The 15,649-nt window shown below is 34.4% G+C and overlaps 1 protein-coding gene across 4 annotated transcripts in view; it reads right to left on the bottom strand.

Moving 5' to 3' along the window:
* MGAT4C (MGAT4 family member C) overlaps nt 1-12,427 on the bottom strand; it is a 735,527-nt gene extending 723,100 nt beyond the window's left edge. For all 4 annotated transcript variants that reach the window (XM_082738966.1, XM_082738955.1, XM_082738956.1 and 1 more), the window contains exon 1: nt 12,141-12,427. The gene's annotated coding sequence lies outside the window, so the exon portion shown is untranslated. The remainder of the gene's footprint in view (nt 1-12,140) is intronic.
* Nucleotides 12,428-15,649: the final 3,222 nt, after the last annotated feature.

Raw genomic sequence — 15,649 nt, 5'->3', positions numbered from 1 at the left:
GAATCAGGTAATTAAAAAAAAAAAAAAAAAAAAAAGGCTGAAGTTGAAGAACTCCAGGAATCTACTGTTAAGTATCTGTCCTATTATACATGTGGTAATTTAAGATATTTACTCAAGGTCAATTAAAAAATTATACCCAAAGTTCTCTTCGTATGTCCATGCCCTCAATGATGCCATCACAGTCTGTTTAAGTGTTGTCTGTGTAGCAAAAGCTAAAAGAAAATATATATATATTTTTACCCAAAACAGTTCATCACGTTTTTAATCCATGGAAATGTAAGTATCATAATGAAGAGAATCCTACTTAGATAAAGTGTTTTGTGGGTGGTGGGCATGTGTCAGAATGGGATACTTCATAAGAGTATGTGTGGTTTTCCTTAGGCTGATGTATTACAACATTTCTAGATTGCTTCTGGGAATCAGCAACTGAGTTAAATTGAAATAGAGTGGGAATAGTGGATGTTCTGCCAAACCTCAAGTAAAATGTTAACATTGTGGTTTTATAATTTCAGCCAATGTCTATTTTTTCCTAAAATATAAAACATAATAAAGTTACTATTTTATTTCAAAAAGAAAGATTCTGAACTCAAATAAGGAAAATCTTTAATTATGTTATTAATCTTCTATATAACTTAAATAACAGAGTGTGCTACTTAATTTTTAGAAAAGAAGTTCACATTATAATAGACAGCAGATTTTAATGATATAATATATAGAATTAAAATATTTCACTGTAATAAATTAGAAGATACAAGACCTTTACTTTTTTTATAGGAAAACTGATTGAGTATGGCACTCTTTCCCATAATAATAAATAATAAATGTGGTACAGTTTTGTACCACATTTGCAGCAAAAATTAAATAGATTGGTTTTACAGCACCTTTAAGAATAATGACAGAAAACAGAGCACTTAATTAGATCCAAATTCTCTGTATTCTTGGTGCAACAGTGTACCTTAGAAAATGGGAAACCATCAAATTCTCTTAAAAAATGTAGGCACTCTTTTCTCCTTTATATTTTCTTGAATAGATGTTTGAATAAGTGATTTTTTTGTTTTTCTTTTATCATAACAAGCGAAGTTTCTATTGGATATCGAACTTGAAATTTCCAGGTCAAGATCAAAGGAATGAAGTCATGACTAGAGTTGTTGACCTAGATGGAGCTAAAGATGCAGCAGTGGATGAAACAACCCAGGCTGAGTAAAACCTAAATAATTAAATAAATAAATAAAACTTAGAAGAATGTATAGTGAAAAGATGCACAAAAGGAAAGTATACTGGAAAGATGTGTATTTCTCACATTTAAAAAAAAAATGTTGCAGTAAATTCTGTTTGCTCTGATATACTCTCTGTGACACGGAAAAAAATCCATTTAAAAGTCAAATTTTGCTTCATAACCAAGTTACCTATTTTAAAATAAAAATATGAATAAAGTCATGGCTCCATGTCAGTTAATCACAAATAAATGAAGGAGAAAAATCATCATCAAGTACAAACCTCGTAAAAGGTTTACAAGCTCTCTGGGATATCAGTCAATTTGGAAAAAGACAGGAATCATTGATATGAATAAGCTCACTCATAGGTAGTCCCAGTCATCCATATGATTTGAAAATTAACACCTACACTGTTTTCAGTAGGTTAGCAAATCCTAAATCTCAAAACTTGAAACAGTTTTCACATGGTAACTTATGGAAGCAGGTAAGATTAAGCATTGAAAATTTCTAGAAATAGAAAAAAAAATGCATTGTAAGTAGAAAATCTATTACATACAAAAAGGGCAAAATAAAGCTCATTATCTGCAAATTTTATATTTCCATAATAGTTGATTCAATCAGAAAACAGCAACACATTTCAATAACTTTTTTTTCTATTTTAAAACAGGAATCAAAAAATTAACTACTTTATGATTTTTATTTCTATTTAGAGATATGTTTTATGTGTAAAGTAAGATTATGCATATTTAAGATTATTTATATTTAATCTATTTATATTATATATAAGTAATCTTAAGCTTATCAGGATAGAATATATCATTATGGATCACCTTAACATACTTCCATAAACAAACTTATTTTTATTATTTATCTTTGCCTCATTCTTAGTTTTAAAAAAGCAGTTTGCAAACCTCAATATAGGGTAAATTAATTTAAACATTAGTTTCCAAGCATATATTCACTCTGTGAATGGACAGTCTAAAAAAAATAAATACATTCTTCACTCTTTAAGGGTGAATAACTATAAAAGGTAAACTCAGAAACATCTATAAGTACACTTACTAGTTAATGGAGAAATAAAATTTGGTAAGTCCAAAGAATGAGACACTGTCTGGCAATGGAAAGGTACTACAACATGGATAAACCTCACAGTAGGCTACGTGAAAGAAGCCAGACATAGAAGACTACATATTGTATGATTCCATTTATATGAAATGTCCAGAAAAGGCAAATATAGAGAGACAGAAAGTAGATTAGTGGTTGGCTTGATTCAGGATGAGAAATGAGAATGACTCAAAATAGACACAAGATTTCTCTTTGTGCTGATGGAAATGTTCTGAAATTCAATTGTGGGGAGAGTTGCTCACACAGTAAATGTGCTAGAAGTCACTGAACTATATACACTGAAAGCTGATGAATTTTATGGTATGTAAATTATACCTCAAAAAGCTATTTAAAGGTGAGTTCAATATATAAGCATGTATGTTTTCCAGAGATTAAAATAAAAAGGAAAATATCCTCTGCCAAAAAAAGTAACCTCAAGGAAAACACAAATCTCACTTTTCATTTGGTGTTAATTTGTAAAAAGTACCAAGTGTGGGTAGTTGTAAAATATCATGAAAGATGGAGCACTTGGGTGGTTCAGTCGGTTAAGCTTCTGCCTTTGGCAAGTCATGATCTTGGGATCCTGGGATGGTACCCCAAGTCCTTGGGCTCCCTGCTCAGTGGGGAGTTTGCTTGTCCCTCTTGCACTACCCCTCCTCATGCTTATGTGCTTTCTCTCTCTCAAGTAAATAAGATCTTCAAAAAAAAAAAAAAAAAAAATATATATATATATATATATACACATACATATGGGGAAAATAGTTGAAAAAAATAGCCTGGTGATGGGTATTAAGGAGGGCACGGATGCAAGGAGCACTGGGTATTATATGCAATCAATCAATCATGGAACACTACAACAAAAACTAATGATGTACTGTATGGTGACTAACATAACACAACAACAAAAAAATGTTTCCTTAAAAAAGTAAAATATTAAAATATGTGAAAGATTATTTAAAGTTCAGAGCAAGTTGAAGATGCCCACCCACCAGTGAAAAATAAAGTGTGGTTAAAGCACCACATGCAAATGGTGGTGGTAAAGCTACCACATGCAAATATTTATCTAATGATAATTTTTTTTAAGATTTTATTTATTTATTTGACAGAGAGAAATCACAAGTAGGCAGAGAGGCAGGCAGAGAGAGAGAGAGAGGGAAGCAGGCTCCCTGCTGAGCAGAGAGCCCAATGTGGGACTCGATCCCAGGACCCTGAGATCACGACCTGAGCCGAAGGCAGCGGCTTAACCCACTGAGCCACCCAGGCGCCCCTATCTAATGATAATTTAACATGCATTTAGTTATACAGTGTACATACCCTTCTAAGCCTCTAGAAGCATCTCCTAAATAACTTCTAAATTTTGCCATCCTTTAACCCTATAATTCTTAAAATTATAAAACATTCTGAAGGACTATTTCAAATCACCAGTTAAATACAATACAATACTCAAAACTTTCTATAAGACTTTAAAAGTTTGATATATGTTCATTCGAGCCATTAAAGTTCCATTCAATCAAAGGTGCATTATACTTTCCCCCTGCTTTTCTCATTTTATTGCAACAAAAAATATCAAAGTAACTTAGTGGTTTCAGTGACCTACAGCAAAACACTAAGGGCTAAAATAATTGTTTTGACATTAATAATGTTTTCGAGGCACAAGTGTTTTGTTCTTTTGTTTGTTTTATAATTGTTTTTGCTTCTCCTGGAGAAAGAAAATTGATCATTCTCTTGCTGAATTCTGACTTGACTCTTACATTACAAAGCTTGATAAAACTTTAAGGTAACATTTCAACAGCATCCTCACAATAACTTCACAATTTTTGTATCTCTTATCCAACGACAGAAGTACTAGATAAAATTAAAAAGAATGACAAAGCATGTTTTTCATACTTATCCATGATTCTTTTTCTTGCATCTATGTAGTGAAAAACAAAAATGCATAGATGAATATACCTGAGAAATGATCCTTTAATAAGTAATAAAAAGTATGTATTGGGGGATTTTGCCTCATGAATATATGATAAGATTCTAGTATATAGTGTATGTACATACCTGTCTACGTTTATATCACTGCTTGGCTGCCAATGAATGGCCAGATCTGCCTGTCGGTGTTCGAGCATGGGTCCGAAGCTCACTGTCTTTTTCTTGTCTCTTCATCAATTCCCCTGTTGTCTGAATCTGCTTGCCTATGTTATCTGCCTGCCTGTTCATCCACATCTCTATGCAGTATGTTGCCTGTCCCTGTGTATTGGTCTGCCCATCCCTGCCCCACTGTCAATTCTGATCTGTCAACCTTTCTCCACATTTACTTGTCAGTTTGTCCCTGTGTGCCTATCTGTTGGTCTATCAGATATAGTATATATATATATATACTAAATCTATATACATACTGATATATCTTTATCAGTATGCAGGTATGTACATGCCTGTTCATGATTCTATGTGTACCTAGCTGCAGGTGCAGATTAGAAATTTTCCTTTAGTCCAGATTTGGTCTGTACTCTACTCTACGAACCATGTGGTAGTTGACCAAAGTTTGGAGATAACTAGAAAAGCAAAATGAAAACGAGAGTTGTAATTAAAGCCAAATACAACAATTCTCAGAGTCAATGGAGAAGATATAAGAACTTAAACACTTCAGAGAATTGTTTTTATGGGAATATCCCAGTTCTCAGTGTTATTCTCAAGATCCAGCCTACTCCCACCCCTATTGACAACCTAAAAATAATATTCTTCTTTGGCAATATAAACCTTCGTTCCCTCATGTAAATTCCACCAATTCTTGTAAAAATTTTCCCTTTCCTAAAATATTCCCAAGTTTTACCCCACAAGAATAATCCAAAAGAGGGAAAAAATATTCCTGGTAGAACATTTTCTAAAACTTAAGTTATTTTGTGACGAATAACACTAAGTAAAAGGAAGGTGAGAGAGAACTGCAAGATAACCCACGGTGGTACTTAATGTTCTAATTCCTACATATTTCAAAGTCCACTTGCTGGTGAGGTGAGAAGATGAATCTCAGTATCTTGCCTATGAACTAAAGATCTGCTTTTGAAATCTCCCATGGGTAATTCTTGGAAAAAAAACACAGACAGACGTGACACACACAGACATGTACATAAATACCTTCACACACACACACACACTCACATGGCTACTCACATATTTCTTTAAAAAACTGAGAGTAAATATAAATTCATATTAAAGATAAACAATTCCAGAACAATAGAATGTCCATAGTTATCTACTATAGTTATCTCCGAAAATATAACAAAAGGAAGTTTACTTTGGTTTTGCTCTACAATGTCCAGGGACCTAATAGAACCTAAAATTAACAAGACCCATTGCAATAATTTTCTAAACAATCACAGTGCTTTGTTAAGGTTCTACATACATACATGCACATATTTTAATTACTAGACATTATAATTCAAAGCTGAAACTATTAGAACTGCTTATTTACTTTGATAGATTTTGGCAGGTGATAGACAACCTTCTTCTTTATGATGGCTATATTTCTCATATCAGATGCGGACATAGGACAATATCCCAAGAATATTTTTGTGCTAGTAAAGTGACAGAATAATAATTCATGAAGTAGGTCAACAGTACTTCCACTGCATGGTAGTGGTGGCCTATTTTTCTTTTCAAAGATGTTCTACCAAATTCAGATATGGCTAGATAATTCAGTATTTTACAGAAATACTGAAGGCATATCAGATGTACTGATGAAATTAAAAAGGACAATCCAGGAATTCACACAACACACAACATATGCTTCATAGAATTAAAGTAGACAGAGTTGCTACCTGGTGAAGTTTTCCTTTGAACAGGTCATTCTTTGAACACATTTAAACTGAGTACCTGTTGATTCCATAAAAATAACTAGAAATAATACAGTATTTATACCCAGTAGTCAGTTTTGTTATTCATTGTTTCCCCATATAATATGAATTATTAAATTAAGCATTAAATTACTTACATGCAAAATTAAATGTGAAATTCCTATGAGCTTCAAAATTATACCATTTTGTTCTTTAGGTTTTCTTTAATAAACCTAAGCTCTTTAACCATACTCATTCACCAAATGATATTCTGAAGACAAAAAAAAAATTCTTAAAAAGATAATTCATGAACTCCATAAGAAAAGACAAACAAAAATTGCATAATTAACTAGAAAACCATCATGCCTACTACATTCACATAAAAATATGGGATTGAAATAAGCACTGCATCATTTCCATTCTCTTTCACCTGAACTGCTGTTTGATAGTAATTTTCAACATCTTCATAGCTGATCTTATAGTAAGTGTAAAACTCTGTCGTGATCTGAGAGCCTTATAGTATAGTGGTTAAATGCAAGACTGCGCTAGGATTCCCTAACCAAACTTTGGTTAACCACTAAGTTACTTATGCTAAATAACCACAGGTAATTGCTTCATCTCTTTCTCTGTCTCAATTTCCACTTTAGAGAAATGATTATAATAGCAGTTTCCTTGCAAGGCTATTGGTAGGATTAACATGAGAAAATATATGTTGTGTTTAGAATAGTCTTTGGCCCACAGAATCTATTCAACAAATGCAGAATGCTAGTATTAATGTTTTTTAGATGCCATTCTAACTTTAGGGCTATAAAGGTCCATTAAGAGTGAAAATAATAAGCTCTACAGATATCCACTTCAAATTGAGGAATTTGAAAGATTTTGGTAGAAAAAAAGATAAAGCTATATTTTTAGGCTAAAAATCAATGGCTATCTGCAAAGTAGACAATCTTGAACACGGAAGTTTAGAATTATATTTTGCCCAAACTTTGGAGGATCTTTCTGTTCTAGAGCAAGGGTTGGAAAACTATGCTCAGGGCCAAATATGGCTCCTATGAGCACTTGTTTTTTTGTTTGTTTTGTTTCACTTTTTTTTTTTTAAGATTGTATTTATTTATTTGACAAACAGAGATCACCAGTAGACATAGAGGCAGGCAGAGAGAGAGGAGGAAACAGGCTCCCCGTGGAGGAGAGCCTGATGCGTGGGCTCGTGGGCTCGATCCCAGGACACTGAGATCATGACCTGAGCTGAAGGCAGAGGCTTTAATCCACTGAGCCACCCAGGTGCCCCTTTGTTTCACATTTTTAAAGGGCTGAATAAGGACAAAGAGGGAAGAAGGAGGAGGAATATGTGACAGAGAGCTTATGGGGCCCCAAAATCTAAAGTGTTTACTCTATTCGTTATATAGGGCTGCTGGAACACAGTACCACAGACTGTGTGGTATAAACAACAAATTTTTTTTTTTTTTTCTCACAATTCTGGAGGCTAGAAGCTGAGATCAAAGTGTCAGGAGAGTTGGTTTCTTTTGAGGTCTATTTCCTGGCTTATAGATAGCTGCCTTTTCCTAGTGTCTTTACATGGGCTTCTCTTCACGTGTCTGTATCTGTTTCCTCTTCTTCAAGGATATCAGGCATACTGGGTTAGAATTTACCTTATGACCTCATTTTAATTTAATTACTTCTTTTAAAAAATGTTGTCTTCAAATACACTCACCTTGCAAGATACTGGGAGTTAGAACTCCTAGACACAAGGAGAGAATAACTAAGCTCAGAGACACCTGTTTTCCCATAAAGAAAAGCTGAGGGAAAAACACCTCAAAGAATTGGTAGCTAAGCTGTTTAAAGTGAGGTCAAAGGGGCAGGGGTGACTTAATAAAAATATTTACTTAGAGGAAGCCATAGGCAAAGGAAGAACACAAGTGAACACATATCTGGGTCCCCCAAAGGGGATCAGATAACCATACTGAATAACAGGAAACCCAATATCAGGGATAGGTTGAAGATGGTGATGTGGTGATAGCTATACCACACTCAGAACCATTTTTTAGTATTTACATCAACAAGCCTCTCTAGTATGATCTTATGATATTTTGTCACTCATTCCACACAACCATATGAATGTCATTACTGTCCCTCCCACACATATTTACAGTTTAGAAACGGAGCTGGAATTCGGACACAGGTTCTAACCTCCTTAGATACTCAGTCAAAATACCCAAAGTTTGCAATCAAACAGTAATAGAACAAGAAATTCGAGGGTCTTGTAGAGAATGAGGTCAGATACCTAAACCTTCACGTAATTGGTGAGTAGGTCGATTCACTGGTTTTAAGACAGGATTGGCGCTGACAACAGATAACAGACTAAAAAAGAAGGGCGGGGAGAGAAAGAGGAGAACAGAACAGCTTTTCAGCAGGAACTTGCGTTTGTATCCACATTTTGATCTAGTCATAATGTGCAAGATAATTTCCTATAACACACTTTCAAAATAATTATTTAGTGGTTCCCTTTTATAAAGAGGACATTTGTACATCTGTTTCCAAATTCCAATAAAAGATATATGAAAGACATACATGATGCTTAATTTACCTCTCCATATAACTCAGCATATTAAAGTAGGTTTCCTGTATATGCTTAACTCAATAGGAAATGTATCAGAGAAATTCAGACTCAGAATTTTTCAGCAGTCTTGAGACCTAAAGAAAGCAGTTTCTAGCTTGGATTTGCATACTCTTTTTATAAAGATTCAAACTCACAGTTAAGGTCAACATCTGGCTGGATTGAACATTCACATTTAATAGTTTCACTCTTGTTAAAAAAAATGTTTAGCATTTTTTCAAAGCAAAAGCTGTCTTTTGTTTTAATAAAAGTATTCATAGAGTTGCTTTGTTCCTTGAAGGGGTGGTTTGTATGCGTAAACTACTCTGTGCAGTTAGAATTTGAGGCCATCTCGCTAAACAAGCCACTGTAGCAAAATAAAATGCAAACAAAAGGGGCAAAGGGCACAAGATAATGAGCAAGAGAATTTACTGGCTTGTCTTCTATTTCCATATCTTTTGGGAGAAGGGAAAAATGGGAATATGAGATACAGTTCTATCTGCTTTCTCTGGTAAGGTATGGTTGAAAATTTAGATGTTTGATAGCCATAGAGAATATGCCAACCTATTTCTCAAGCTAATCTTAATTTCTAATTGTATCTCTGTATAGAGTACTTCTATAGAGTACTTTAGTGCTGAGCAATAATGACATGATCAATACATTATTTTTATCACTAAGACTTTTAAACAATGGATCTATGCTAATGCACATGTACACATACACATTCATACACACATATGCATCACTGAAGAAAGATGATTCACAGTAGCTTCATTTGGTACATTTTGTATGTGAGACTATGATACAATACATTCAGAAATAAATGCTGTTTATCAAATATATGTTGGGCACACACTATGGGTTTGTTAATGTGTGATCTCTACTACTCACAAGAATCTAAAAAGTAGATACCACTGTCTCTATTATATACCTAATAGGAGAGAGGTATATGGGAGACCAATTAACTTACACAAACTTGCTTAACACATTTAAATCTAGTTTCCCTTATCCTCAATCCAAAGTTCTGCCTATGATGACATACTGGTCTATGGAATAGAGTGGAGAAGGTATTTGAATACAACTGGATGATAAGCCTAGGATCCACAGTGAAGTTGAATGCAAATCACTGACCATTGAATACAGGATATTTCATGTCTTACATGTGCGTAAGCAGCCACTAAAAAGCCAGCCTTAATTGCCTTCCTCTGTGGGCACCAATTAGAAGTCCTGAAATATTAATAAACTGCCTGATTTAAGAGAAAATACCATTATGTACTTTCTTCCTATATCTTGCTTTAAAACACCAAACAATTCATGGGCACTCGATAAATATTAAATATTTAAGAGCAACTAATAAAATGAAATTATAGTAATATATTTTGCAATGAACTCACCATTAGATGAAGTAAAACAAGTTTTAGCACTAGACCTGGAAGCTGAGCAGATTTAGATAGCTGGGTAAGTGAATGAACCCTATAGAGAGGCAAGAGACACTAGCATGATATGGTAGAAAAGGTTAATAAGTCAGAGCAATAAAAATTTTTATTGCAATTTGACAACTAAAACTGCCCCTCCTGATTTTCATATTTGTTCTATTCATCTAACACCCAAAATACAAATTATAGGATATATTACTAAGCTACTGTCATATCTCCCCTATGCTTGAATAAATAAATAAACAGTGTTAAATCACTTTAGCTTTGACATTCATAAGTCAGTGAATTATAAAACTGTGAGACACTCAGGCATGTATGCAATTTCAGAGAGTATACTTCTGTAGATTTAAATTAGAGCTGGAAGTTACTGGGGAAGAAACCAGACTGGGAGCAAGCTCACCTTTTTTTTTTTTTTTTTTTTTTTTTAAGTGAGTGGAGGGAAAATAATCCATAAAGGAGAGAAAGCTTGCCAAATGGAGGAATCCACAGGGAAACCTTAATTTAAGCCTCTGTTCCTCAATCCTTGTAAGATTCATGAAAAAAAAAAAAAAAAAAAAAAAAGAAGAAGAAGCACTTAACAGTACTCTTTGAGGACCCTATTCTCCTTCATCTTTTCCATTTTTCCCCTTTTACAATCCCTCTGAGGATAAGAGAAAATAAACTCCGAGTAACTATTTGGGTGACTCAATCCTCCTCCCTCTCCTTCATTCTTCTAAGAGTCTCTCAAAGGCTCAAAAGAAATGAGAACACATTTAACAAGTGCTTTCGTGAAGCGGAGCCACCATTTCCTCTCCGGAGCCTGTGATTAACCCACTGATGGGTCCACAGACTCTGTGTTCCAGTCCAAAGACAGCAGCAGGTATACCACGCTCCAGGTGAAATACACCTGCTATTCTACCTATTCTAATAGTCATTTTTAACATGGAAGAATATCGATACCATGATAGGGTTCGCTGAGCCTATGCACACAATAAAACACTTAAAAACATCAAGAGCCCTAATACCATATTTTAAAATATTTCTTCAGTTTTCATAAGCTCACTGTGATTACTGTGTGCTTGCTTTCTATCCTACACACCCACTCACTTGCTAACACAAAACACCCTCCTACACACATACCTTTAACTTTCAGGTAACAGGCACAGTAGCCACCCCTCTGCCTGGTCTAATATATCATAGGTACAATAAGCTAAATTTCAGGGTAGGTTGAGTCTTTTTCCATTTTTATTAATTCAGTTAATATTTAGAAGTTTGCCAGCTTTCCACGTTTTACTTTGCTAAACAGTTTTGTGTACTTCACAGATGTACTGGGGCTTTTCACTTGACAGAACAAAGTTGAATAACAAATTTTTATGATAAGCATATTTTACTAAAAATGTAGCAATTAATTTTAGAAAGATTCTTTTAAACTTAAAAGTAAAGACCTATAAAGCCAGAAAAGTACACCAATATAATATTCTCATAAAGACTCCCACTGGAGTTTCTTTAAATCAAATACTTTTATCATACATATATTTATATACCATAAATATCAATGGCACCAAAATTAACAGCAGCATTTGAGACAAAGTTTGTATCAGAGAATATACGGAGGAAACATCATGATTATGTAAAAATATTTTTAAGATGTATAAGGTTAACTGAGTTTCCAAAGTATGTATTTCCCTTCATTATATGCTGCAGCTACAAAAAATCCTCAAGAGAATTAATATGAACTTATGATAATGCAGCTTGCAGCACGGTTTTGTTTTGGTTTTGCCTGTTTTTGCTGACAATGCAATTCCAACTACACCCTGCTAATCTTTACTAAAGGAGTCGGATTATTCACCTATAAACATGCAGCAATAAAGTGTCATTCTTTAGTCAATACTGACTACTTAACATCTTTCTCTTTTTTACCGGTTTGGATCTCCAGCTCATTAGATCATCACCTGATAAATAGGAGAGGGTAATGAATTGAGAAAATACGTACCTTCAGAGAAAACCTGCCCGATAACAATAATCCATTAGAAAACTGGCAATATCCTCTGATCTATTGCCCGCAAAGCTATGACTTGATGGAGAGTTTCATTCCCTGGGCTCAGTTCTCCAGAAGAAAATCAGCACAATTTAAATATTTCTTGGAATGTGACAGCTCTCCAGATCCCTGGTTGCATTCTGTTCCCCAGGGATGGCAATCTGGTGTTCCTGTGTGCATAGAGCAGTGAAGATGAATTGAAAATGCTTGAGATAAATTAGGAATGGCTAAGTTAAAATTGTCTCTGCTCCAGACTCTCTCATCTGCAGTCTGTAAGCCTGTTTTTCTGTGAAAAAGCTAGATGGCAGGCTGCCTCAGTAAGTTCTTCTTAAGCGACACAGAGCATTTTCAATGAAGAAAAATTCTCCCATTATCTAAGCTAATGTGACTGCTGCTAAATCTAGTTTTTAAAGTGTCTACTAGCATGAAATTCATTTTCACTATTGCCTTCTTTCAAACTACTGTCTAGAATCCATACTATCGTGCTATATACATTTCTATCTGAGAGAAACACTTAAAGTTTTCAGCTAACAAATTAAATCATATCCCTTTTGCTGTTTTAAAGATCATTTATGTATAGAACATGTCTCCTTTAGGTCCTAAAGCCATTTTACTTCACTGTGTTATATGTAGAAGGTTTTGTTTTAAGATGTACCTTAATATGAAGAATTTTATTTTTTATCAATAGTCACTTCTTTTAATGCGGTTTCACAAAGAAATGTGTCATTTTCAACATAAATGAAAATTCAGAAGGTATATACAAATAGAAAAGGGGATACAGAATCCTAATATGTGACCACACAAGTAAATATTGACTCTTCAAATACCCTCCTAAAGAAAATAAGATGTTCCAAATTAAACTACACTTCATAAATTATTCTTTCTAAACAAAAACAAGCCATTTTTGAATTCTGTTTCAGTGGAATGATACATTCTGATAAAATATATTTTTCTGCTCAGCTAGGTAGTTCTTTTAGAATTTTAGCAATATTCTAAATATGAGACTTAGTACACTTTACTGGTGTGTTGGCAATATACAAAACACAGAAGGGTTATCAAAATTTTCAGCTCCATTTTTTTTTTACTTGGATTTTCTATATAAAACAATTTATACATTATCAGAAAGGACAATTAAGACCATCACAATGCATGAGCTCATGTACTTTTAAAATGCTGCTAAAAAAATTACAATATTGTCCTTCCATAACTTTCCTCATGACATTCTGTAATGCTCTATGTCTGGTTATTTCTTGTGTAAACAAACTGCTGCTTCCGAGACAAAACTTAGGTGCATACATTGTGAGGGAAGCAAAAATGATCTGATGTGATGGCCTGAGAGCCAAAAGAAAAAAGTAATTCAAATTTTCCATTTTTCTTCCATCCATCCTATAGCTGATCACTTTATTCAGGAGGTGGAGGGGCGAAGAAATGGGAGAGGCATAAGGAAACACTGGAGCAAATGCTCCAGCTTCTCTCTCTCTTCAGAAGTGACAACACTGCAGCTATCACCGGGGAAAAAACACAAGGGAGTAGAAAAGAAGTAGCTTCACTATTCCAGGGGGGAATTCTAGTTATCTAGCCGATTCTTCAAAGACCATGAAAGAAAAAGAAAGGAAGGGAAAAAGGGAAGGAGGAGAGCTACTTATCACTCTCAATTGCTGTTTTTATAATGACCACGGTGGCTGAAGATACATAAAGCAAATGAAAAATGTTAAAAGTTAATATCTCTAATAGCTGACGATTGAACCAATACCCAACTGCATTGCACAAATGTGTATTGAGCATCTCAGTGAATATAATTAATACTTACAGTAGTGAACAAAGCACATACTTTAAGAATTTCAGATGTAGATCTTCACTTAGAAACAGCCAATTTTACTAACGCTATATCAAAGATAAATTCAGGACCATATGCAATTTTATATGAGTGATACCTATTCTTGGGGTATTAGTACTTGTTTGTTTATAGGAAGTAACAGTTAAGAAAAGGCTAAGTAAAGCCTGGTTAAAAGGATAAAGAATATTTCCAGGCACTGGGAACAAAGCCCCAAGGGAAATATGCACATTGCATTTGGACAAGTGAGAGTAATTCAGTATGGCTGAAGTGTAGAGTGAGGTATGAAGGGCATGAAAGAAAAAAAAAAAAAAAAGATGTATCAGGAGAAATCATGAGTCATTTATGATATATAAAGGAGTTTGGACTTTATCTTTGAATGGAGAGTCTCTGAGGGCTCTTAAATTGGAGTGAGAAATAATCATATTTGCATTTCAGAAAGATCACTCCTCATGTGACACTGGTCAGTAAAAACCATCACCACATACCTAGTTTGCCAAGACAGACACTTAGTAGTCACACTATTTATGCATTCTTGCTTTACTTCTAATATCAAGATCATTATCTATTGATTCTACCTTATTTAAAATCTTTTGTTATTTCTAGCTTTCATGGTATTATTTCTAGCTTTCACCATCTCTTACCTATACAATGGCAAGAACCTTTTACTGCATTTCCCTGTTTCAAGGGATTTACTACATCAAAACCTATTATATAGCTGCCAATTCTATGTAAACTATGCATAGTTATATTATTTTCCTGCTTATAACAATTTATGGACTCATCATCACCTGAAGAATAATGCATAAATCTTTAAAATGATCTGCATGTGTTGGTTTGAAATCTTAAGAACATCTAGGATGAAGTCTGAAACTGGCCTTTATAAGCAGAGGAGCTGGAAAGACAGAAGAAGCAGGCCACAACAGATGGGTAGGTAGCAAGTTTAATAAGCAAGGGAACTTATCTGGTGGTTTGTCTTGGGTGGCTGTAAGATGAGTAAATCTCCACACCTGCCCTAAGCTTAAAAGTAAATCTAGAGGCTTTAACTGAGTTGAGTAGTCTCTCAAGGCTGCATCTTTGAAAGCAGCTCCCACTGTGGAAATGGTGTGTAGAATGTTTATTCCAAGCACAGAAGGGCTGTGACTTCATACCCAAGTCCACTCATGGGTCAGAAGTCACAACCTCTTGATGACCATCTCTAATAAGATCTGACTGCAGAGCTTTCTCAGTTGACATCTACCCTGACAAGACTGCAACCTTAAGGACATAAAAAAAAACTGACCACATGGTTGGATTTTCCTTCTAAAACCCCTACACATGCTGCCCCTTTTACCTGGAGATTTTTACTACAACTATCTAGATCTCCTTTTTATGGATTTCCTAAATTTGGAATATTTTCGTTAAATATTATTTTCTCTTTGAAGCCATCTTAATTCCTTCACATAGTCAATTTTGTTCTTTGAGATTGTTTGTCTCTTATGTGATGGTTTGGTGACCATTTCAATAAAGTCAATCTCATGTAAAATATATATTCCCTTTTGGAAACTCCTCCTCCTTCCTTACCCCCCCTCCCCTCTCCTCTCCTGGACTCTCTCCTTTTCTTTCTCCCTCCCTCCCTTCCTTTTGTCCT

The sequence above is a fragment of the Mustela nivalis genome (genome assembly GCF_964662115.1).
Source record: "Mustela nivalis genome assembly, chromosome: 7".
NCBI classification, from domain to species: domain Eukaryota; kingdom Metazoa; phylum Chordata; class Mammalia; order Carnivora; family Mustelidae; genus Mustela; species Mustela nivalis.
The sequence above is the reverse complement of the archived record's forward strand: the minus strand, read 5'-3'. Positions and strand labels throughout refer to the sequence as shown.